Here is a 24,545-nt window from a genome sequence, read left to right as displayed (position 1 = left end):
CCAAAAACACTTGATCTATGTGCTTCATGTTGTGCTTCTGTTGCCTGGTAGTGGTCTAGGAGACAGGGACCACTAAGCTCCCCATCCCAGCACTTCGATAAGAAATACCATGTGTGCTCAGGATGGCATGCAGAGGAGTCAAACTCATGCATTTCTTTTTATGTGGAAACTCAAATACTAACAAAGGTGACAACCCAGGACCTCACTCTGCCTCTCATCCCTCAAGGAGGGTTGTCAACTCTTCCCAAGTTCATCAAAAAGTAGTTTATGTTAGACCTGGAGACAAGACGTTTACCTCCAGACCTCCTCCATTCTCAGGACATTTATTTGTCAGACTTCAGGTACAGCGGAGCTGGAGCTTCACCTCCCTCCTCATCGGGGGCCCTGAGGATTCCTCATGATTGGTCTTGCTGTTATGCTTTCATCACCCAGATCATTGGCTTTTATTTGTCAAGCACAATTGCTCTGGACTCCACCAGTTTACCAATGAGGATTCCTGCAAAGGGGGGAAAAAAACTCAAAATGGCTTAATTTTTTTACAAAGGTCAGGGGAGGAGGGACCTTTATTGGCTCTGGGATTAGTGTTCTAGGGCTGCCATAAAAATTTACCCTCTTACACTTCCAGAGGCCAGAAGTGCAAAATCAAGGTGTCGGCAGGGTCATGCTCCCTCCAAAGGCTCTCAAGAAGCATCCATTCAGTGCCTCTTCCAGCACCTGGTGGACCCAGGCACTCCCTGGCTTGGAAGGGCATCACTCCAGTCTCTGCCTCCATCAACACGTGACCTTCTTCTCTGTCTTTGTGTGCCCGTCTCTGTCTCTTATTAGGACAGAATAATGACCTTCCTATCCTCTCACTGGATTTAGGGCCCATCTTTTCCAGTGTGATCTCATCTTGATCCTTACCTTAATTATGTCTGGAAAAAAAAAATCAAAACTATTTCCAAATAAGATAATATTCTGAGGCTCCAGGTGAACATGAATTTTTTGAAAGAGGTCACTCTTCAACCCACTACATTTCTGTTTTCTGAAAAGTCCAGGGGTAAACCACTCAGGAACCAGGCCTCACCTCCTCTGTACCTGTTCAGCTCTGCTCCCCTCCAGGAATCACTGTCATTTGCAGACTCCACATAGTGGCAAGAAGGTGACAGCAGCCTCAGACTTACATCTCCCCTGGTTCAAGTCTAGCAGGAAAGAGAACCTTCTTAAAAGATGAAAAGTGAAGCAGGCGGGGAGGGAGTGATTCACCGAAGCCATAGGAATGTGATGTGCTGATTGGCTCTGCTCAGGCCTGAGCGTGAGCTGCCCCCAGAGCATTGCGTTCTCAGACAGAAGGAGAGGGTACCTCCTAGATAGCAGGAGCCATAGTTACATGAAGTGGGGATGCCTGGTGAGGAGGCAGCCATTAAAAATCCAGCACAACAAGGTTGAGTAGAAAATCTCCACTGAGTCCTTCTTTTTGTCTTTCTTTCCATATGGTAGGAGCATTTACTAAGGACCAGGTACTTGGTAGAGTGCAAAACTAAGTGTGACAAGGGGCCCTGCCCCTGAGGTGTCCTGCAATCCAACGGCAGTCAGGCTTATTAACAATCTCAGCGCGGCACCATGAGTACCAAGGTAAAAGAGAAAAGGGGGGTGTGGGAAGCAAGAGGAAGGACAGAGTGTTCTTCAGGGAGCTCAGAAGACTTCTCAAGAAAGGTGGTGTCTGCGCTGAGTCTACAGAATGGGAAAGGACATGGAGGAAAAAGCATGAAGGTTTTGGCTGCCCAGGGAACTGGGGCAGCCCTGTGTGGCTGCAACCCAGGGCACAGTGACGGGGAGTCAGGCTGGTGGGGAAAAAGAGACAAGGGCATTAGGCAGGGGCATGACAGCTCTGGTGCTTAGAAAAATCACTCTGGAAGGGTTTGTGGGAGGATCTATGGGGGAGTCGAAGGGACGCAGGGAGACCAACAAGGAGGTGGTTAGAGACAAATGTAATAGTGCCTTAACCAAGGCAGGAATGGTAGCGATGGGTAAGATAAAGTGGATTTAAGGTTATTGTCGGAGTGGAAATGGTTAGACTTTGTGGTTGATTAGATAGGAGAGGGAGGGGTGAGGGACAAAAAGGAGTTTCAAATGGGAACAGTTTTCAGTTTGGGACACTAAGTGTCTCAGCTTGGGAACATGAGGAGGCACATTGGCTTTGGGGTGAAGACAGAAAAGTTAGTTTTGAACATACAGAGTTCAAGACACCCATGGAGCACGCAGGTGGGGGTGTTTCCAGGCAGTGAGAAAGGTCACTGTGGGCAGAGAGAATTAGAGGTGTTAGGTGTTAGCTGGGGCTATGATGTGAGAGTAGGGAAGACAGTGGAGAACAGATGAGGCAAACCCTACAGAATACCATGCATCTCAGGGCAAGAGAGGCAGCAAAAACTCCCAGGACCATGATGCTGCAGTGAGTGTGGGTAGAGTCAGTGCCACAGTCACTGCTCCTAGGATGAGAAGAGGCTTTCCAAAGCACAGGTCCTGAGACTCCAGCCTGGGAGGACAATCATGGATATTTTGCTACTTGGCCCATTCATTTCAATCAGATCAAGAAAGGAGGGTAACAAACACAACCACCCCAAGGCGATGAAAGACAAGACACTCCAGGCGGGGCTGCCCAGCAGTGATCTCTTAGCTCCTGCAGCTTCTAGTGGCAGAGGGGAGAAGGAGGGTGCTCTCCACTGAGAAACCAAGAAGTGTCTGTGCTGGGGTGCACACACACACAAAAATGTGGGGCCTTGGGCCAGCAGAGCTGATGGATCTGGCCTCTCCTTCAGCACTAGAGGCCACAGTGGCCCCCTAACCTTACTTAGCAAGCCTGACAGCACCTCTCATCTCCTCACCTGGGCTGCCAAGGCTTCAGGAGAGCAAGAGGCAAAATAGCGCTCCCCTCCACCCACAGGCTCTGGGGGGCTTCTGAGGGGCTCTGGCCTGACTCAGGCGCAGCAGGCCATCTCTGCTTCTGCTCCCCACTCCACAGCCCTTGGCGGACCCCCGTGGCTCTGCCCCCTCTAACTGCTGTCTTCCTTGGGCTCCAGTTCCAAGCTGGACCCCAGCCCTTAGAGGACCACCAGCCTCTCCTCACCTCCTTAACTGGTGTTTAGACCCAAATATACTATTTTTTTCTGATTAAAACTAACTATGCATATAAAAAAATTATACTTGTACCTCATAAATGTGTACCAATAAAAGACCAGTTTGGGCAACATGATGATGATGTCTCTACAAAAATTAAAATTTAGCCAGGAGTGGTGATGCATACCAGTAGTCCTAGCTACTTGGAGGATGAAGTGGAAGGATCACTTGAGCCCGCGAGTTTGAGGCTGTAGTGAGCTTCCAGCCTGGGCAACAGGCTGTCTCTGTAAATATGTAAATAAATAAAAAGAAAAGCAATGCTATGATAATTGCAGGATATCTGAAAAATATAAATAGTAAAAAAAACTTTATCTTTAATTTACAACCATCCCCAAGAAATGACTGATTATAAAGAACAAACACACAGGCTACTTTCAAAATAAGGGAGTTTTACCAAAAGGCCACGAATCAGAAAATTTGTCAGGAACCAAGAGAGCTCTTAGTTCTCATTCCTCTTTTGAGATCTGCTTCTGGATATTTGCAGCCAATTCTCTCTGAACTCTCCAGTCCAAAGCTGCACTTAGTTAATTACCTTCACCCATTTAGGCCCTCTCAGGCCTAAATTGATTTTTCTGACTTTGCCCCAAAGCCACTCTGCCTCCCATTTCCCAGGCTCAGCCTGAGGGACAGCCCATCTTTTTCATCTCTGACTCTATTTGTAGTCCCTTGGCTACAAACTGAATGTTGTGTCCCTCTAAAATTTCTATGTTGTTAAGTCCTAATCCCCAGTTGATAGTATTTGGAGGTGAGTCCTTCGGGAGGTGATAGGTCAGGAGGGTGGAGCCCTCAGGCATGGAATTAGTGCCCTTATTTTAAAAAGACAAGAGAAACATAATCTCTCTCTCCACCATATGAAGATATAGCATCTGGCAACCAGAAAGAGTGCCCTCACCAGGAACCAAATCACATGGCAACTTTGTTTTGGACTTCTCAGCCTCTAGAAGTGTGAGAAATAAATGCATGTTGTGTGATCCACCCAGTCGCTGGTATTTATGTTATAGTAGCCTGGACTGACTAAAATGCTCTCTGAATACAGGATATTTTAGAAAGTCAGGGAAGAAAGGCAGGGAAGTTTCCATATCAAGAGACAATTTTCTCAACACACAATTATGGTCAAATCTGAATTCCCAAAAATATGTTTCTTTTTTAATCAAAAATATTTATTGGGCACCTGTAATATGCCAGGCATCATAGTAAGGGAGATAAAGAATTAAATACAACCACTCCTATTCAGCACAGTACTGGACGTTTTACCCAGAGTATTCAGGCAAGAGAAAGAAATAAAAGGCATCCAAACAGGAAAAAGAAGAAGTCAAGCCATCTATCTTCATGGATGATATGATTCTATAACTAAAAAACCTTAAAGACTTCACCAAAAGGTTCCTGAAACTCATAAATGACTTCAGTAAAGTTTCTGGATACAAAATAAATGTATGAAAATCAGTAGTATTTCTGTACACCAATAATGTTCAAGCTTAGAACCAAATCAAGAACACAATCCCATTTACAATAGCCACAAAAAGATAAAATAAAATATCTAGAAATACATCTAACCAAGGTAGTGAAAGATCTCTATAAGGAGGACTACAAAACACTGCCAAAAGAAATCACAGATGACACAAACAAATGGAAAAACATTTTATGTTCATGATTGGAAGAATCAATATTGTTAAAATCATCATACTGCCCAAAGCAATCTACAGATTCAATGCTATTCCTGTCAAACTACCAAAGTAATCTTTCACATCATTTTAGAAAAAACTTTTCTATAATTTATATGGAACCAAAAAAGGAGCCCAAATAGCCAAAGCAATCCAAAGCTAAAAGAACAAAGCTGGAGGCATCACATTACCCAACTTTGAGCTATACTGTAAGGCTACAGTGACCAAAACAGCATGGTACTGGTACAAAAACAGACATATAAACCAATGGAACAGCATAGAGAACCCAGAAATAAAGCTGCACACCTATAGCCATCTGATCTTCAACAAAGTTGACAAAAATAAGCAATGGGGAAAAAAAACTCCTTATTCAATAAATTGTGCTGGGACAGCTGGCTAGCCATATGGAGAAGAATGAAACTCACAACCTTTCACCAGATGCAAATTTTCACCATGTGCAAAAACTAACTCAAGATGGATTAAATAGTTAAATGTAAGACCACAAACCATAACAATATTAGGAGACAAACTAGGAAACACCATTCCGGACTTTGGCCTTGGGAAAGAATTTATGGCTAAGTCCTCAATAGCAATTGCAACAAAAACAAAAATTGACAAGCAGGACCTAATTAAACTAAAGAGCTCCTGCACAGCAAAAGAAACTATCAACAGAGTAAACTGACAACCTACAGAATGGGAAAACTATTTGCAAATTATGCATCCAACAAAGCAGTGATATCCAGAATCTATAAGGAATTTAAACAATTGAACAACTAAAAACAAATAACCCCATTTAAAAATGGGCAAAAGACATGAACAGACACTTCTCAAAAGAAGACATACAAGCTGTCAACACACACATGAAAAAAATGTTCCACATCACTAATCATCAAAAAAAGATAAATCAAAATCACAATGAGATCACCTCACACCCATCAGAATGGCTATTATTGAAAAGTCAAAAACAACATTTGTTGGTGAGGCTGTGGAGAAAAGGGAGCACTTATCCACTGTTGGTAGGAATGCAATTTAGCTTAACCACCATGGAAAGCAGTTTGGAGATAAAAGAACTTAAAATAGAACTACCATTGGACCCAGAAATCCCACTGCTAGGTATATATGCAAAATAAAACAAGTTGTTCTACCAAAAAGACATATGCACTCATGTTCATCACAGCACTATTCACAAGAGCAAAGATGTGGAATCAACCCAGGTGGCCATCAGTGGTGGATTGGATAAAGAAAATGTGGTACAAACATACCACGGAATACTATGCAGCCATGAAAAGAAAAATCATGTCCTTTGTAGCGACATGGATGAAGCTGGAGGCTGTAATCCTAAGTAAATTAATGAAGGAAAAGAAAACCAAATACCACATTTTCTCACCTATAAGTACGAGCTAAACACTGGGTACTCATGGACATAAAGATGGCAACAATAAATACTGGGGACTATTAGAGGGGAGAGGGAGAAGGGGTGAAAAGCTGTTGGGCACCATGCTCAGCACCTGGGTGATGAGATCATTTGTACCCTAAACCTCAGCATCAGGCAATATAGCCATGTAACAAACCTGCACATGTACCCCTGAACTGGAAAGAAAAGTTGGAAAAAGAAAAAAAAAGAATTAAATACACAATTACATAAAACACAGTCTCTGCATTAGAGGTATATTCATGATTGAATGGAGAAAATACACATAAATAACTATAAGGCATTGTGAAGTTTTATAATCTTTAATAATAAGGTAAATTTTCCTTATTTCTTATTGGTTGCAGTGTCTTTTGAAAATGGTTAAGCGGATACTCTTCAAATCTGAAGAGTACATTTAATATATAGGCTACATGGCAAGGCTCCAAATTCAATTTGAGATCATAAATAGGTCACCTGCCTCAGCTACTAAAACCTGAGGGTTTTATTCAACTTAGTTCCACAAAATTGCCACTCAGTTTCCAAAACGCCACCCTCTTGGTTCTCCTTTTACCTCAGTGGATACTCTTCCATGGTCTCCTGCACTGATGTGTCCTCATGTCCTCAACCCTGAGATACCAGAGGGGCCTAGGGCTCAGCATTGGTTCTCTTCTCTTCTCTGGCTATGCTTCTTGGAAGGATTATCAGTCCCTTGGATTGAAATGCCATCTTTATGCTGGTAACTCTCTGATAAACATCCCCAACTGGAGCCCACCTCCAGACCCATGATGAACTCAACAGCTCTATGTGAATGCCCATTAGCTTCTCAAACTTAACTTTTAGTAGCTGTTTCCAAGCATCCAATCTCCCCTTCTTCCATTAGTATAGACCCTCTGGGTTTTAGCTATGAATATGGCTACTTAGCTAGAGCCTGTATTTACTCCCTTGCTACTTGTGGCCATGTGAGTTTTGGCCGATGGGACATGAGAAGTGGCATCTGTCACATTCAGGTCTTGCCTTTAAAGAAAAGACATATCCCCTTCATTTCTCCTCCTCTCTTTCCTGTAGAAGTGAGGGTGGAGTTCCACCTTCCATTGGAGGACATGATGGAAGCTCTTTTAAGGATAGAAGAGCAACAAAATAGGAGATCGAGTCCCCAGCACAGTAGCCACTGAACCATCCTTGCATAGCTTTATTCTCAGAATTGTTGTATGAGAGGGGGAGAAAATTCTGATTTAATCCACTGGTCGTTCCTGTTAACACAGCCAGACCTGTACTGCAAGTCACAAAATGCCTAAACGCGAATTCTTATCCACCCCCAGCCCCAAAACCTATTCTTCCTACAGTCTCTCTCATCTCAGTAAACGTAAAACAATTTTTCCAGTTGTCAGGCCCTAAATTGTTGACATCCTGGACCCCTCTCTTCCTCTCAATCCCAGATCCAATGTATCAGAAAGTTCCATTGGCTTGACTTTCAAACATGGGCTAGACATTTGGAGATCTTGAGGAATTCTTGTTGCTTCTTGTGAGTACAATAATGGTATGGCGGTAATAAGATGGCCTCTTTTAGAGACACTTATTAACATATTTACAGATGAAATCATTAGATGTCTTGAATTTGCTTTAAAATAATACAGAAGCAGGGTGGGTAGCAAGGAAACAAGATGATCCTGAGTTGATTATTGTGGAAGCCGAGTGATGGTTACTCAGTTTCATTTTACTATTCTCTTTGCTTTTATGTTTTAAATTTTCCATAATAGTTTTTAAAAATATTTACAGTATCCCAGCATGTCCTACCACTATGATCCTGATCCAGGTGCTCATCCTCTCTACAACCCTTCCCTAACGGGTCTCCCTGCTTCCACTCTTCCCGCAGTACTTATGCTCAGCACAGTGCCGGAGCAACACTTCCAAAGACTCAGGCTTCTCCTTTGCTCTAATCCTCCAGGGGCTCCAGTCTCAGAGGAAAAGCCCGTCAAGTCCTTGCTGTGGCCCACAAAGCCTGTGCCCATCAGATCACCTCTTACCTCTCTGTGCGTACCTTCTCTTGACTTCCCCTCACTCATCCCTTCAGGGACTGGCTTCCTTTGCTGTTCCCAAACACACCAGGTAGAATCCTGCATCAAGGCCTTTGCACTTTCTCCTTCTTCCTAGAATGCCCTTCCTCCAGATAGCCTCCTGGCTCACTCCCTCACCTCCTTCAGGCTTCTGCTCAAATGTTACCTCCTCAATGAGGTCTTCCCCACCCACCGATCTGAACCAGGAGTCCCGTGCATGTTCTCCTTACTCTGCTTTCTTCTTTTCTCCATCACACTTTTGCTCAGCTGACATGCTACATGTTGACTTCTGTATTTGTTTGTGGTCAGACTTCTTCGTTTCTGATCCTCCTATACCAGTAACAATGCCTAGAACCTCTGTGCCTCTTGTTAAATAGCTGTTGAATGTGTGACTGGGTGAATAGCGCAGGGAAAGATATAAATGTTGTCTCGCTGTTCTGCTGGGACAGAGAGTGAGGTAGAGGAAGCGACCAAGTGCCTGCTACTTTGGGACCCATCAGGGAAGAGCTCTTAAAGTTGGAACCAGATGTCTAAAGCAGCTGATGGCACTACAAATGCATCAGAAGCCAGGGAGGGCACTCATCTGAGGGAAGGCGGCTGCCACCAAGAGGGTAGCAATGAGATACAAAAGCCTATGATGGCAGGAAAAACTTATGTGGTTTACATGCTTCTTAAACTCATGCATAGGTTTTAAAATCAGGATCAATGATGGTATCAATTCCGAGAGTTCACAGGTTCAAAAGGTGTCGCCGGCTCTGCACCTTCATCAGATTCTTAATAGCACATTTGATAAACTAAGCAGAGTTTCAATGACATACTAAGAATCCTAGAACCATACATGGTGCATATGTATTTGCCAGGCCACAAGTCAGATGGGCAAAATCAAATTTTCTTTACTTTTCTAGAATTGAACTAGAGCTCTCTCTTAAAATTCCAACTGAAAGCTTAAACTAGTCACCACTGGGAAAATTCAGGTAAATTCTGACTTAAATTCAGTCAAATATCTAAGAAGGAAAGAAAAGAGAAAACAGAGGCAAGGTCACATATTCGTTCCTTATTGCTGCCATTATAAATTTCCACACTGTTGTTCCTTAACACAGTACCAGTTTATTAACTTGCAGTTCTGGACATCAGAAGTACAACATAAGTCTCACTGGGCTAAAATCCAGGGGCAGGTAGCTGCATTTCGTCTGGAAGTTCTAGGGGAGAAACAGTTCCCTTGACTTTTCTGCTTCTAGAGGCCACCCGCATTCCTTGGCTTATGGTCCCTTCCTTCATCTTCAAAGCCAGCAATATCACATCTCTTTGACCTTTCTTACGTTGCAACAAATCTCTCTGAAAAGTCTCAGCTGGAAATGCATCTTTAATTTTAAGGACACATATGATTAGATTTGGTCTTCCCAGATAATCTAGGATAATCTACCAATGTCAGTGTCTGCAAGCAAAGTCGCTGTGCCATGTAAAGTAACATACAGGTTCTGGGGATTATGGCATAGACATCTTGGAAGGAGGCACTATTCTGCTTATCACAGGAAGTGATAAAAGGAGTAACTCAAGAGATTTTTACAGGATTGGAATATATAAAAATAACCTTAAATTCATTCATTCATTGAATGCAGACTTAGCACTCACTTTGTGCCAGGCCTACCCCATGTCCAGGGATAGAGCAGTAAAGGTATCAGCTAGCACCTGCCTTCTTGAAGCTTACATTACAGAGAGAAAGGCCATGAACAGGAGAACAAGTAGAAATACTAGGCAATAGTGGGCAATACTGAGGGTTAGAAAGGAAATGTTGCAGGGTGTGTGGAATACTTTGAGTAGAGAATGTAGAAAGGCCTCACAGAGGCAATGACAGGGGGGATAGGAAAGGAGCAGCTATTTTAAGGAGGAGCAGCTATTTGAAGGTAGAACACCCTGGTCAGAAGAAAAATCAAGTGCAAAAGCTCTGAGGTAGGACTAAACTTAGGATTTTCTTTTTTTTTTTTTTTTTGAGACGGAGTCTCGCGCTGTGTCACCCAGGCTGGAGTGCAGTGGCGCGATCTCGGCTCACTGCAAGCTCCGCCTCCCAGGTTCAGGCCATTCTCCTGCCTCAGCCTCCGAGTAGCTGGGACTACAGGCGCCTGCCACCGCGCCCGGCTAGTTTTTTTGTATTTTTAGTAGAGATGGGGTTTCACCATGTTAGCCAGGATGGTCTCGATCTCCTGACCTCGTGATCTGCCCGCCTCGGCCTCCCAAAGTGCTGGGATTACAGGCTTGAGCCACCGCGCCCGGCCTAAACTTAGGATTTTCAAGGAACCAAACAAAAGACCAGTGTGATTGGTAATATAATGAGCCAAGACGGGAGACGTGATAAAGGAAGTAAGAACGGTGGACAGAAGCCAGTTTTGCAAGGCCTGGCTGGCCATGAGAATTTTGTTACTGGTATGCTGTAGGATTTTGTGAAAGGGGGTGACATGATCTGATTTACCATTTTTAAAGGTCACTTTGTCCATCAATTGTTGAATAGACAAACAATATGCGGTATGTTCATAAAATAAGCTATCATCCAGCCATAACAAGGAATGAAGTATTGATTGTGAGAGTCCACAGGTCCGAAAGGAATTGCAGATCCTGCACCTTCATCAGATTTTTAATAGCACAGTTGATAAAACTAAGCATAGTTTATCAGCTGCACTTTCATCAACCCTGGAGGTTCCCTTTCTCTAGATGTCCAATCAAAGGGACTTAAGAGCTGGGTCACCGCACACAGGTGTGAGTAGAAGGATCATACTCAACACAAGAGGATTAGGTGAAAAGTCCACACGCTCCATGATGATGCCATCCCCCAACCCCTTTAAATCCTCTTCCCCCACTCAGCTGTGAGAAAGGCCCACAGCCAGCCTTATCCCTACACACCCACCCACACCCACCTGAGGCAGGAGATCACAGAAGTCCTCTCTGGAACTCTGTATGAATAAGGCTTCCATTACAATAAGGCTGGGAAATAGCCCCAACTCTCACTGGCTTACAATCACAAACATTTATTTTTCATACTTGTGAGCCTGCAGGTTGGCTGGGGTTCAGCTTAGCTCATCTAGGCTCATGGAGGCTCCAGACTGAAGGCTGGGTTAAGGTCTTCTTCATGAATCTCTCCATTTGGGGCCAGTGGCTACTTGTCTCATGTTCTTATGCTGGATAACAAAGGACAAAAGGGCACACTAAAGGACACCCACAAAAACATTTAAAAGCTCAGCTCTACATTCCAAAAGCCAAAGCAAGTCATGTGGCCAAGCACAGCTCCAAACGGCAGGGAAGTGCACCTCTCCCAGATTCATGGCAAAGGCAGGGAGAAAATAAAATTATATGGACAAATAATGCAACGCACCACATAGCCCAGAGAAAAGACACATGAACACGGGCAACTGAGCCCCTCCGGTGAAACAGCCCAGTCACATTACCCTGCAGCAAAACGTCTGGCCTCAAGACCCCTTAATATTTTTATTTTTTATTTTTATTTTATTTATTTATTTTTTGAGATGGAGTTTAACTCTTGGTGCCCAGGCTGGAGTGCAGTGGCATGAACTCGGCTCACCGCAACCTCCACCTCTTGGGTTCGAGTGATTCTCCTGCCTCAGTCTCCCAGGTAGCCGGGATTACAGGCATCTGCCACCATGCCTGACTAATTTTTTGTATCTTTTTTAGTATGAGACAAGGTTTCACCATGTTGGTCAGGCTGGTCTTGAACTCCTGACCTCAAGTGATCCACCCACCTCGGCCTCCCAAAGTGCAGGAATTACAGGCTTGAGCCACCGCGCCCGGTCCCCCCTTAATATATTTAAAATGTATTGAAGTCTGCAGAGAGATTTTGTTTACGTGAGTTGTATCCACCAATATTTAGAAACTAAAACCAAACATTTTTAATATTGATTAGTTCACTATAAAATAACAATAACAAACCCATTATGTGCATAAAAAACATTTTTATTAAAAATAACTTTTATCCAAAACAGAAAAACATTAGTGAAGAGAGTGGCATTGTTTTAAAATTTGCAAGTCTCTTCAGGGTTTGGCTTAATAATAAACCTAAATTGTCCTATTTGCTCCTGCATTCAATAGGTTGTGAGATATTGTTGGGCTGAAACATGTGAGGACTACAGAGCTGTGTAGCTGGAAAAGAGGAATATTTCAATAGTTTTTTCAAACAACTGTAGATATATTTATTTAATACCACATCAAAAGTGCACAAGTAATAGTTTCTTAAAGGTTAGTTGCTGTGTGTTATGTGAAACCTTATCGTTAAACTTTTTATCTTCTGCTGTGTTAAAATCCATTGGCCCTTCTGGTATTTTGAATAAGTTTTTTACCAATAGGTGATTTTGTACTGGCTCACAGAATCATGCAGATTTTCCAACATGTTAACACATTTGATTCTATAATATCAAATGTCAGTCATTATTATTACTGCTGATCTCATCAGAAAAGCTTAAGTATTCATAAGATAACAATCTCACTCTGACAAACACAATTTTCAAAATTTTAATTGCTGTTTTAAAGCTTGAATTTTATCATTGGTGGAAAATACTGTCAGTCATTTTTTTTCAAGTGATAAGCTAACTTCACTCATTTGCAAGATAATGTCTGCCAAATACCTAAGTCTGAATAGTCTTCCAGTTATTCTTTCAAAAAAAAAAAAAAAAAAACTGGAGTTCCAAGAAAAAAAGTAGCTAATTCCACTTGCCAATTTAGCACAAGAGTGTTTTTCCTTGAGTTAACCGTCATAGTTCACCTGCAGCAATAGTGCTTTATATATATTTTGCATTGTTGCAGAATATTAAGAAGATATTTACTCAAGGGTCAAGATTTAATAAAACCAATATATTTTCTGCTTCATGAAGAACATTCCCAAGTGAAACTGGCATTTTGTTTTTATTTTCAACATGTGGCAATAAAGAATTCAAAAACATTAGTAAAGCATGGTGCCTTGATTTGTACCAGTAGTTTTAGCCATTGTATTACTCCAGGTTCTCCAGAGAAACAGAACCAATGGGACACACACACACACGATATTTATTATAAAAAGTTGGCTTATTATGGAAACCAACAAGTCCAAAATGGAGCCAATGGTGAGTTCCAGTCTGAAGGCAGTCTGCTGTAGAATCAAGAAGAGCTGCTGTTGCAGTTGAAGCCCAAAGGTAGTCTGCCAAAAAATTCTCTCTCTTGCTTAGGGGAAGTTAGTCTTTTTGTTCTATTCAGCCCTTCAACTGATTGGATGAGGCCCACCCACGTTATGGAGAGCAATCTGCATTACTCAAAGTCCACTAATTTAGGCCAGCAAAATGTCAGGATAGGAAGCCCAAAATCCTTGTTTCCTTTATAGACACCAAATCAACAAAAATACATAAACCAATTCCCTTTGTGAGAAATCTCAAGAACAGTTAAGAGCTTCCTGCACCTCCAGCAAGCACAAAACCAGTTGCATCAGAACTGTAGAAAAATTCATAGCACCCACCTGCCTAAGCTCTTCTCTCCAGCTCAGCATGCCATGACTGGGGGAAACTCCCAGCTCCTGGCTTCTTCCTGGAGAAAGAGTTGAAGTGTGTGTCCAACATTCCGTCCATTTGGGAGGCTGAGACGGATCTATTTCTCACCTGTTTGGGAGTGCTGACAGAGCCTGGCATACTCTAGGTGTCTGGGGGCCAATAAAAACAAAAGAGAGCTAGCACTATAATAGACATAGCCAGAGGACCAGCAGTATAACAGACACAGCCTTGGTGACCTCTTCCTTGGGAGTTGGAGGGAGGGGAGAATAATTTAGCATGCATCTACTAGTACAGTTTTGGTGGGGGTAGGGTGGTGGTGGAGGCTTCTGAAAAAAAAAAAACTGGTTTTTATCTTGCACAACTCAAAGCACTGACAAGATCTGACATGCGCTAGAAGCCTGGGAAGTTCTGAGGAAAATAACCAGGAGGCTGAAAAGAGATCCAGAGAACCTGCAATACTACAAACAGACGCCAGGGAAAGCAAGATATTATGAGTGCTAAAAAAAGAAAACAGTAAATCTCTCTAATTGGTAATTTACATGCACAAGTCCAGAGAAGACATCTCCACAGAAAATGTTTGAGACACTTCAGAACGTCACACCAGGCTGCTTGGTAAAGATATCTCTCTTTACAAAGCCAGTTACTAAAGACTGGAAGGTGTGTCTGTTTTTTCGAACGCATAAATCCCAACACAACGTCACAAGGTATACAAAGAAACAAAGAAGCATGGCCCAAAAGAAAAGAAAAAAAAAAGTAAATCTTTAGAAACTGACCCTAAAGAAAAGAGATATGTGGCCAGGCACGGTGGCTCACACCTATAATCCCAGTACTTTGGGATGCCAAGGTGGGTAGACTACCTGAAGTCAGGAGTTTGAGACCAGCCTGGCCAACACGGTGATACCCCATCTCTACTAAAACTACAAAAAATCAGCTGGGTGTGGTGGTGTGAGCCTGTAATCCCAGCTACTTGGAAGGCTGAGACAGGAGAATTGCTTGAACCCAGGAGGCGGAGGGTTGCAGTGAGCCAAGATCATGCCACTGTACTCCAGCCTGGATGACAGAGTGAGTGAGACTCCATCTCAAAAAAACAAAAAAAAAGAAAAAAGAAAAAAGAAAAAAGGAAAGAGGTATGTGAATTACCTGAAAAATAATTCAAAATAACCATCATAAAGATACTCAGTGAGCTCAGGAAAATGATGCATGAACAAAATAGAAAATCAAGAAAGACAGAAAATATAAAAAAGAATTATATATTTTGGAACTAAATAGTAAAATAACTGAACTAAAAAATTCACTAAAGGATTCAATGTCAGAATTGATCACGCAAAAAAAGAAAAAAGCAAACTCAAAGACAGGTGATTTGAAATTATCCAATCAGAAGAACAAAAAGAAAAAAGAATGAAGAAAGCCTAAGGGAATTATGGAACACCATTAAAAATATATACATTATGAATGTTCCAGAACAAGCAGAATAGAGAGAGAAAGAAAGGGGCAGAAAGTTTATTCTAAGAAATAATGGCTGAAAACTTCCTAAGTCTGGGGAAGTAAATGAACATCAGATTTAAGAAACCCAACGGATTCCAAATGATGAATCCAAAAAAGTCTATCACCCAAACACATTATAACCAAATGTTCAAAAGTCAGAGACAAAGAGAAAATTATGAAAGCAGTAAAAGAAAAGTGACATGCCACGTAAAAGACAGTCTGTGTAAAACTATCAGCAAATTTCTCAGCAGAGACCTTGTAATTCAGAAGTGTGTGGGATGATATAGTGAAAGTGCCAAAAGGAAAAAAATCCTGTCCAGCTTGAACATTGTATCCAGCAAAACTTTTCTTCAAAAATGAAGGAGGGTTGGGCGCAGTGGCTCATGCCTGTAATTCCAGCACTTTGGGAGGCCAAGGTGGGCAGATCATGACGTCAGGAGATTGAGACCATTCTGGCTAACACAGTGAAACCCCATCTCTACTAAAAATACAAAAAAAATTAGCTGGGCATGGTGGTGGGTGCCTGTAGTCCCAGCTACTTGGGAGGCTGAGGCAGGAGAATGGTGTGAACCTGGGAGGCAGAGAATGCAGTGAGCCAAGATTGCCCACTGCACTCCAGCCTGGGTGATAGAGCGTGACTCCATCTCAAAAAAAAAAAAAAAAAAGAAGGAGAAATACTTTTCCAGGTAAACAAAAGCTGAAAGAGTGCCTCACCATTATACCTGCCTTACAAGAAACAGTAAAGAATATTCATCAAGTTGAAATTCAAGGCCATATGTAGAAAGCTGAAACTGGATCCCTTCCTTACACCTTATACAAAAATCAATTCAAGATGGATTAAAGACTTAAATGTTAGACCTAAAACCATAAAAACTCTAGAAGAAAACCTAGGCAATACCATTCAGGACATAGGCATGGGCAAGGACTTCATGTCTAAAACACCAAAAGTAATGGCAACAAAAGCCAAATGGGATCTAATTAAACTAAAGAGCTTCTGCATAGCAAAAGAAGCTATCATCAGAGTGAACAGGCAACCTACAGAATGAGAGAAAATTTTTGCAATCTACTCATCTGACAAAGGGCTAATATCCAGAATCTACAAAGAACTTAAACTAATTTACAAGAAAAAAATCAAACAACCCCATCAAAAAGTGGGCAGAGGATGTGAACAGACACTTCTCAAAAGAAGACATTTATGCAGCCAACAGACACATGAAAAAATGCTCATCATCACTGGCCATCAGAGAAATGCAAATCAAAACCACAATGAGATACCATCTCACCCCAGTTAGAATGGCGATCATTAAAAAGTCAGGAAAAAACAGGTGCTGGAGAGGATGTGGAGAAATAGGAACACTTTACACTGTTGGTGAGAGTGTAAACTAGTTCACCCATTGTGGAAGTCAGTGTGGCAATTCCTCAAGGATCTAGAACTAGAAATACCATTTGACCCAGCTATCCCATTACTAGGTATATACCCAAAGGATTATAAATCATGTTGCTATAAAGACACATATATACGTATGTTTATTGCGGCACTATTCACAATAGCAAAGACTTGGCACCAACCCAAATGTCCATCAATGGTAGACTCAATTAAGAAAATGTGGCACATATACATCATGGAATACTATGCAGCCATAAACAAGGATGAGTTCATGTCCTTTGTAGGGACATGGATGAAGCTGGAAAACATCATTCTGAGCAAACTGTTGCAAGGACAGAAAACCAAACACCGCACGTTCTCGCTCATAGGTGGGAATTGAACAATGAGAACACCTGGGCACAGGGTGGGGAACATCACACACTGGGGTGTGTCATGGGATAGGGGGAGGGAGGAGGGATAGCATTAGGAGATATACCTGATGTAAATGACGAGTTAATGAGTGCAGCACACCAACATGGCACATGGATACATATGTAACAAACCTGCACATTGTGCACATGTACCCTAGAACTTAAAAGTATAATAATAAAAAAAAAATTAAAAAAAAAAGAAATTCAAGGATACTAGACAGCAACATGCTAGAATGGCCGATTATCAAAAACAAAAACAAACCAGAAAATGACAAATGTTGGTTAAAATATGGAGAAATTAGAATTGTTGTGCACTGTTGTTGGGAATGTAAAATGGTACGGTCGCTGTGGAAAATAGTATGGAGTGTCCTCAAAAAATTAAAAATAGAACTACCATATGATCTGTCAGTCCCACTTCTGGGCATATATACAACATAACTGAAAACAGGGCCTCTTGTTTGTATTCCCCTGTTCTTTGTAGCATTATTTACGATAGCCAAGAGGTGGAAGTAACCTAAACGTTCATTAATGGATAAATGTATAAAGAATATGTGTGTGTGTGTACGTCTGTGTGTGTGTGCATGCACACAGCAGGGTAAGATTCACCCTTAAGAAAGAAAGAAATTCTGTCATATGCTACAACATGAATGAAACTTAGGGAGATTATGCTTAATGAAATACATTCATCACAGTAAGATAAATGCTACCTGATTCCACTTTTATGAAGTAATTTAATGTAGTCAAATTCATAGAAGCAGAGAGTAAAATAGTGGTTGCCAGGGGTTAGGGGAGGGGGAAATAGGAGTTGCTATTTAATAGACATAGTTTCAGTCACTCAAGGTGAAAAAGTCCTGGAGATCTGCTATACAGCAATGTACATACAGTTAGCAATATTATACGGTACACTTCAAAATTTGTTGAGAGTAGATTTCATATTATGTATATTTTGCTACAATTTTTTAAAGTCCACAGATTTAAACCTTAATCTAAAGCACCCTCATGGAAACATTCACAGTAATTTTTGACCAAATTCCTGAGCACCCTGTGCCAATTTGACACATGAAATTATCCATCGTATCCATCACTGCTTTTGCATAATCACTATAATTTTCAACCCAGCACAAAGGGAAGATAACATCTCAATATTATTATCAAGATCGTTTTGACGCCATAGACCCCTGAAAGGATCCCAGTGACTCTCAGGGGTTCACAGACCACACTTTGAGAACAGCTGCCCTATAGTGAAACCTGCCCTATAGTGAAAGCTGCCCTATAGTGAAACCTATTCAACTCATAAACACAAATCTTCATTCAGCTTTTTAGCACATTCTCTTCTATAGAAATGGTTTGCCAAGCATGTGCAGACATTTGATGAAAACCTATACTGTGAAGGAAATTAAACAAAAACTAGAAGGAAAAGAAGAAGGAGGAGGAGAAAAGAAAGAAAAAAGAAGGGGAGGAAAGGGGCAAGAAGAGGGAGAAGAAAAAAAGGAGGAGACAAGAAACTCATAACAAACAGACACGATGCAAGGAATAGAAAAGACATTAAAACTATGAAGGATATATTTAATGTTCTAGGAGATATGAAAAGATGGTGTATCCATGAAATAAGAAGGGATGACAATGTAGAGATAGAAAATTAAGAAAAATTAACCTTTAAAATTAAAAATGTAATAGAAGAAATTTTAAAAATTCACTAGATGATTGAAGGATAAATTTGAAGAAATCCCTTAGAATGAAAAGAGAAATAGGTCAAAAATCAATAAAGTAAATAAAAATTAGAGAATTAGTCTAGGAAGTCCAACATCCAAATAACTGTAATTAGAGAAAACATGAGCAGAGAAAATGGAGGAGAGAGGATATTATTAAAGAGATCACTCAAATTTCCCATGATTAAAGGAAATTTGAGTGATCTCTTTAACAATATCTATATAAGAGTCTATGTTCCATACTTAAAGAGCCCAGCAGTGTCCAAAAAAAGAATGTTTCAAAAAGCAATGCTTCTAATAGCTCCCAGAGTTGGGAAGCGGGGCGAAGGAAATAGATCTCACTAAAATAATCAGATCTGAAAACGGCATTAGCTTACTTACCACCAACATTGGAAACTGGTGAATGGATGAGAGTCTTCAAATTGTGAAGGAAAAAAAGTATTTTCTTTCAAACATAAACTAAACTAGTTAAGATATATCACAAGGTGCCGGTGGCTCATGCCTGTAATCCCAGCACTTTGGGAGGCCCAGGTGGGCAGATCACGACGTCAGGAGATCGAGACCATCCTGGCTAAAACGGTGAAACTCCATCTCTACTAAAAATACAAAAAATGTAGCCGGGCACTGTGGTGGCAGGCTGCTGTCGTACCAGCTACTCAGGAGGCTGAGGCAGGAGAACGGTGTGAACCTGGGAGGCGGAGCTCGCAGTGAGCCGAGATCGCGCCACTGCACTCCAGCCTGGGCTACATAGTGAGACTTTGTCTCAAAAAAAAAAAAAAAAGATAAATCACAAGGTGTGAAGAATAATACAATGGAAAACCAAGTATCTTCCAACTCAAAAAAATAAAACATTACCAAGAGAGTTGAAACCCTCTGAATATATTTTCCATGTCCTATCCTTCTCCCCACCTCCTAGAAGCAAATATTGCCATCATTGTCATTATTAACTGTATCTGATGCCTCAAATTTCCTTATACTTCGCTACATATCCATGTATTCCTAAGCAATATTATTTTGCACTTTAAAATATAGAATGATACACATATTAATGTATACAAATTATAATACGTACAATATATGGAATTGTCCCCTTAGAATTTTGTTTGTAAGGTTTATCCACGTTAATCAGTGTTGCCCTGGTTCATTATCATTGTTGTATGATGCTTCATGGATTTAGCATAATTGGATGGTTGGTTTCCATGGATATAGCATCACTTATTTATGTAGTCTCTTACTTATGGATATAAAGTTTGTTTCCAATCTTTTGATATCAAAACATATATAAATAAGATGTCAACTTGGATGTTTCTGTTGAGGCACCAGGGAATGATAACCTTCAGATACCAAAGCAAGGGCCATACACAGATTTTACAATGGAAGAAATCAGCTTCATGACTCTCGAGCCCTTTACTCACTTTGAGACCACAGAAGCAGTGAAAACATCTAATTTCCTATGGCATAGCATCCTGTATGGGTTATTTTACTGCTCACTCCCCATCTTTTATAGTGCTATTTTCTAAACTTATTTCTGAGTGTAGGCTCAACTAAACTTGTATAATACTAAAATCATGAGAACTCCCTATTTAAGCAACAACTAAAATCTACTGGGCTATCCACTTGATTAACTTATAAAGTGTTAAAGGAAATATTTTACATGAGTAATCACTTATCAAGTTTTATTATGTCATAATTTGTAAAAAAATAAATTATAAAAGAAATTAGGGATACATTGATATGAGAATTTGTCATATCTGAGGTTCAAAACTGCAATGAAAGTGGTCTAAAGACATAATGTGTTTATTTAAATGTGGCCTCTTTGTGTCAAATGTGAAAACATAAACATTTTCTTGTAAAAGTTGAAGGAAGAAAGAGGCTTTCTGGAGGAGATTTTGTTTGAAGAGTGATGTTGTGATGATGTCTGCGTCACTATCCCCTTAAGTGGCAGAAGGAGGATGCCTGTCTCTCACCTCAAGCTTTATGAGAGATCTCAAAAGAGTCCTTTGTGATCTCTGCAGTTTAGAACTACTGTCTGCCTCTGGCTCAAGAAATGCTGGGGTAGACAAGACAGATGCATAGAAGAATGAATGGATGTTAGGTGGTTGCCTGGATGGGACTGGATGGCTGGCTGGCTGGATGGGTGGGTGGGTGGTGGATGAATGGGTAGGTGAATAAATACATGGGCAGGTGAGTGGATGGATAGATCGGTGAGTGCATGGATGGATGGATGGATGGATGGATGAATGGATGGATGGGTAGATGGATATGGTTGGATGGATGGACGGGTGGATGGATGGATGGATGGATGGATGGATGGATGGATAGATAGATATGGAATAGGTAGGAAATAGATGAATTTAGATGATGGATGGGCGTGTGAATGGATGGATAGACAGACGGATGGATAGACAGATAGATGAATGGATAGATAGATAGATAGATGGATGATAGATGAATAATGGATGAATGGAAGTAGATGGATAGATGCATTGGAATGGATGGTTAGATGGATAGATGGTAGATACGGATAGATGGATGGATGGGTAGATGGATGGTTGGATGGATGGACGGGTGGATGCATGGATGGATGCATGGATGAATACATGGATGGATGCATGGATGGATAGATGGGTGGATGCATGGATGGATGCATGGATGGATGGACAGGGGGATGCATGGATGTATACATGGATGGATGCATGGATGGATGCATGGATGGATGCACGGATGGATGCATGTATGGATGCATGGATGAGTAAGGAGAGTGACCGCTGCACTGGATCATCCTGGCCTCTTCTGCGTAGGGGCAGAGGATGTATCAATGTTTCTCGTGTTCTCATGAACCAAAGGTGGCTCTTGAGACAAAGAGGTGGTCTGCAATCATTTTGAATTTTGCCCAAGGAGACCCTTGGAAGATATGGCAGCTGGAGGAACCAAATGCACCCCCTACGCCCAATCCCTTCCCTCCCCCAGACCACCACTAAATGGAGGGTTGGCCTGGAGGATGGAAAAGTATTATGTTTGAGTGAAGGTTGAAAAATTGCTTATGTATTGGACTAAACATTGTAATTTCTACACTATGACTCTCTTCTCTGATTTAAAGTAACAGTAGTATTCTCTAGTCTCTAAGAATAACCAGAAAAGCCATAAGCTTGCCCAAGCTTTTATCCAGGGCCAATAAATTTTAAAGAGACAATGTTAGACAAAATAAAAAGTACTTTATACTTGCATTCTATGAGTCATATTTACCGCCTTGCTTACACAGTAAGTTATGCATACTTTTATACAGGTGTTCTCACATATATGTAAAAATTTGTCTCTAGGGTTTATGCTTGGGCGTGGAAGTGCTGGATAAAAGAAAATGCTCTTTTTAATCTTGCTACACAATGCCAAACTATTTTTTTCTTAAGAAAAGTAATTTTTCACTTGAGATTCTGTAGGCAGCCAGATTGTCTATTGAGTATAAAGATAGGATAAAAATAAAGCAACATCTCAAAAAGTGATCTTTCCTTGTACCCTTTAGCAGGTAAACACCATAAAAATTGTATTATAGACTGACTGATGTCTTCCTAAAATTCATGTTGAAGCTTAACCCCTAATGTGACTATATTTGGAGACAGGACCTTAGAGGAGGTAATTAAGGCTAAATGAGGACATATGGGTAGATTCCTAATCTAATAGGACTGGTGTCCTTACAAAAAGAGGAAAAGACAGCAGAGCTCTGTGTTTTTCTCCCCTCACCCAGAGAAGAGTCCATGCAAGGACACAGAAAGAAGGTGTCATCTCCAAGCCAAGGAAAGAGGTCTCACCATAAGCCAAACCTGCTGGCACCTTGATCTTGGACTTCCAGCCTCTAGAATTGTGAAAAAAAATAAATGTATATTGTTTAAGTCAAACAGTTGGTGTTTGTTTCACAGCCTGAGCGAACTAACACACAAGGGAATTAACTAAAAAGAGACAAAGATATAAGATCCAGGAAACGGCTAATCCAGCAAAGGAGATACCTGAAAGGAATTCTGTGGATAATGACAATGATGGGTCTGCTGCATCCTGAAGAGCAGAGCTCAGAGTCCACAGGGTTTTCTCCAGGGAGTGTCATGCAGAACTGGTAGTTCAACAGACACGTTTGACCATGTGGAAATATGAGCTATTGAAAGATACAGAGACCCTAAGAAAATTAAGGAAATAAAAATAGCAATAATAAAGCAAGTAATAACTCTAAAAAAGTTATAAAGAGATAGGAATAGACTTCTATTCCAAATTTGTCTTAGCAGTATGTGATATATACTATAGTCACAATAATATAAACATTGAAAGTGAATTTAACCAAACATTGTGATAGAACTATTTTGGGGTGTTGAAGGAAATGGGAGTATATAAGAGCTAAAATCTTGACATATCATAATAGAAAGTCAAGAAAAAAATGGTTAAAATTGGAGAATCAAGAGGTAGCTGGATAAACATGTTTTATAAAATGTTTTCAAAAGGAGAAGAAACAGCTTTAAAGATGAAAGTAATTGCCTCTGAGAAAAAGATTCATGTAGAGCCAAGTCGCTGATTAATATTGTCTTTTAGCAATATTTCTCTTTTAAAAGGCAATAATAGTTGCATATATTTATTTGGAAAAATATTAAAATTTAATTTAAAAAAATCTAGAGGTGCCTCCCATTAGAATCTTTACAATGTGTCCTGTTTAATAAACATGGTTTTTATCAAATCTAGGGTGGGATAAAGGTTGAGGTTGGAAGAGTTACAGGAAGGAAGAGGGTGTCGTGGGAGATTCAGAAAATAGTGTTTCAGAGGAAATGACCAGCACGCTGGGCCTTGGACATGGTCAGAATGTGAAAAGCATGGGAGGCCATGAGGCCTATCCCTGTCCTGGGTGGAACATAAGGCTTGCATCAGCTCAGACTGGCATTGACAGCCACACTGGGGAGCTGCCCCTTTATCCTGGAGGTGACAGGCCCATCAAGGGATCTTTGAACAGGGAGGCAAGGTGGAAAAATATATGAAAAGTACATTGGAGTGGTAAAGGTTCTAGAGTCAGAGAGCATGGCTTTACACATCAGCTTCACTACCTACTTGCTGTGTGATTTTGGATGTGTAATGCAACCTCTCTGAGCCTCTGTTTTCTCATCTTCAAAATGAGGAAAGGAAAAGCACCTCTTGCACAGGATTGCTATGAGTATTGAATGTAATTGTCTATGTAATGCGAGTGTTATAGTACCTGGCACCAAATAATGATGAACATTAATTGTGACAGAAATGATGAAGACAGTGATGGTGACGTTTGAGGAAAACCCTTTGGTAGACATACTGTAGCCCATACTTCTGTAAACAAAGAGACTAGTTTGAAAACTCCAACTCTGTGCGCAGATCTGGAGACCCTGGAGCTGAAACCCAGTTCTGGGAATCAGGGAAGCAAGAGTTACTGTCAGAAACTTGGATGACCAACTCAAGGAAGCAAGAGGACCACTTGTGCCTCCTCAGGCTGTTCCTTAGAGTGCACCAGACTGAAAGCCAGCAGGGCAGGAAACCAAATCCACAAGTGCGGAGACCTTGAGGTGGAAAAGCAAAGAAGTGAACAGTCTGAGGGTGACAGGAATAGCGGTATCTCTTCTTAGTTATTTTGTACCTAGAGAGAAGATTTCTGAAGCCAAACGAATGAAAACCCAAAGGGTCTTTGCTACCATGTTGATAAGTTAATTAAAAGAAAAAAAAAAAAAAAAAGGACTTTTCTTGCTCGGGTGGTATGA

General features: G+C 41.0%; 1 long non-coding RNA gene across 1 annotated transcript in view; it reads right to left on the bottom strand.

Annotated features, from left to right (window-relative positions):
* Positions 1-307: 307 nt before the first annotated feature.
* The window catches only part of LOC103885604, a 40,150-nt gene continuing 15,912 nt past the window's right edge, over positions 308-24,545 (bottom strand). The window contains exons 3-4 of the long non-coding RNA XR_001904002.3: positions 1,067-1,181; positions 308-496 (exon numbers count right to left, since the gene is read on the bottom strand). This is a non-coding gene — a long non-coding RNA (uncharacterized LOC103885604). The remainder of the gene's footprint in view (positions 497-1,066; positions 1,182-24,545) is intronic.

The sequence above is a fragment of the Papio anubis genome, chromosome 5 (assembly GCF_008728515.1).
Source record: "Papio anubis isolate 15944 chromosome 5, Panubis1.0, whole genome shotgun sequence".
Taxonomy (NCBI): Eukaryota; Metazoa; Chordata; class Mammalia; order Primates; family Cercopithecidae; genus Papio; species Papio anubis.
The sequence above is the reverse complement of the archived record's forward strand: the minus strand, read 5'-3'. Positions and strand labels throughout refer to the sequence as shown.